Consider the following 2,263-nt stretch of genomic DNA (forward strand, 5'->3'; position numbering starts at 1 on the left):
ATGAGACTTATTAGTCCATGCCTGGGACTATTAGCGATCGATCGATCGTTGATCGAGCATTAGTTTATACTTTGACCGATTTTTTTCAGTGATTTGGCATTTTAACCTAAGTTTAATGCTCCCAATTTCATTCAACAAACTTTTAAGCAAAGTTTTTGGTTCGGAAAACAATTGAGGTCTTATTACAGCCTTCACGTCGCCTGATGCAAAAATATTGACGCAATATCATCTTATCCAAAGTAGGTTGTGGAGGCAAAGTTTGCAATATGATCTTATCCTAAGTAGGTTGGTTGAAGCGGCAAGTTATTTTATCCAAACTTTGGTTGCCGACTTCCACAACACATCATATAGGCAAGCCACAACACGTCGGGCAATAACACGAATTTTGCATGGCAGTAGCCACTTGTCTTCAGTTGGCCACTTGTCTTCAGTTCTTATTCAATTCTAAATGCTATTGCCCCCGGGTCATTCCTCTTGCCCCTCCATGCTCATGTTAGCCCATTGTTCTCTGCAATATTTCTCTGCAATAGTTGAGCCCAGCCTGTTCAATTCGCAGAAGAAAAGCAGAGAAAGACAAGAGCTCGACTGTTTCTCCGGTTAATCTACGCCTGTAGGTACAATTTAGAAATTGAATTATATTTTTTTGTCAGCTTGGTTTGTTATGCTTCTTCAAAATTGTTTTCGTTATAAAAATGATTACAAGTAATCAGTAACAAAAAAATAAATTTCCCTAATCAAATTTGCTAGAATGCTAACCTGCTGCAGTGCTGCTAATCAATTTGCAGAAGAAAAGCAGAGAAAGACAAGAGCTCGGTTGTTTCTCCGGTTAATCTGCGCCTGTAGGTACAATTTAGAAATTGAATTATATTTTTTTGTCAGCTTGGTTTGTTATGCCTGCAGTGCTGCCGGAAATTAATGATAAATCACCTCTGTGGAAGCCGCGTGCAGAAGACTGGTACTGATATTCTGATGGTCATTCAACACGCTCTCCTTGAGCTGAAGGTGAGAGCTAAAATCATTGACAGTCATTCTAATATACAGAGAGTAGTCGGTAAGGGTTATTTTCCATTAAGTATCAGGTAAGAAAACTATTTCTTTTCCATGGATAAAGAGCTTGCCGCACTCGGCCATAAACTAGCATCTCGCCTTGAAATTTCATAATCAAACTATAGCACAGGTAGACAAATGAGTTCGGAGAACAACACCCATGAAAACAATTAGGATGCAACTTCCTTAACCATATCATTACGCAGATAACAAGCCAACCCAGAACAGGTTGAAGTAAAAATAAATAATCTGAACAACAAGAACGGCACGACCGTGACAATAAATCATTCATATATTAACATTCGAGACTGAAAACGTGTCTCCATTTGACATAGTCTGGTGGTAGGACGAAAAAAACAGTTAAAACTTGGGTTCACACAACTAGGGTCTACTGCTGACCTTGTAACCTCATATGCCGAGCTAAGCCAACAAGGGTTTAGGGCAAACCCAGTTTGCAATAGGACCCAGAATGTATCAAAACTCAGTTTGCAATAAAACCTACTATGTATCAAAACCTAGTTTGCAAACGCCTTCGGCTCATGTAGTACCCGGTAAGGAGACTAGATAAGTTTCAATTCATATCTCTAGCTTTTGCTCCGTCTTGCAACCCAAAATTTCTACCTCGCCAAGATTTAAAGACCAAAGATCAACATCGATACTTCTGCAAGAAATGTAAATTGATACAATAACTTAAAAACCCTAGGATGAGGACAAAGACCTTACCTGAGATGCAAATCACGTCTAGGGTTGCCCCCGCATGGCTGTGCATGGTGTAGGAGTCCATAATTCTGTAGAGACCAGGCCCATCGATAAGTAAAGGCATCAACCAGAGAAGTAAACCCATTATCTATGCACAAAATGACCATGTCAAATGATAAGATAGAGCAGAAAACCATTCTCACCATGAAGGGCAACGATAACCCAGTATGGTGTATGCCGAGGAGATAGACGTGCAGTGGAGACATCAGAAAGATGAAGATCAAGTACCGAGGCTAGGAGGGCCAGTTGGCGATAAATGCAAGCTCCGTGGAAAAAATGAAAGGTGGCGCATGCAGAGAAGAATACGTGGTAATGGTGATAAATGCAAGGGGTGCATGGAAACTAAATATGTGGTTATAAAATTGAAGAAATTGAAACCGTGTATATAACTTTGAAGGAAGATGCACTTAGAATATGTTGAATATGTTGGGATAAAATGGAAAAGATACAAAACCAA

The 2,263-nt window shown here is 39.7% G+C and overlaps 1 long non-coding RNA gene across 1 annotated transcript; it reads right to left on the reverse strand.

The window, feature by feature from the left end:
• Window positions 1–1,632: 1,632 nt before the first annotated feature.
• LOC149173467 (uncharacterized) lies at window positions 1,633–2,018 on the reverse strand. Its single transcript, XR_016259688.1, has 3 exons — window positions 1,950–2,018; window positions 1,771–1,835; window positions 1,633–1,664 (listed from the first exon to the last, which is right to left on the reverse strand). It is a non-coding gene; the product is annotated as an uncharacterized LOC149173467 (long non-coding RNA).
• Window positions 2,019–2,263: the final 245 nt, after the last annotated feature.

Source organism: Pinus tabuliformis, chromosome 4_2, assembly GCF_031772625.1.
Source record: "Pinus tabuliformis cultivar Carrire ecotype Pingquan chromosome 4_2, CPIR1, whole genome shotgun sequence".
Classification (NCBI taxonomy): Eukaryota; Viridiplantae; Streptophyta; class Pinopsida; order Pinales; family Pinaceae; genus Pinus; species Pinus tabuliformis.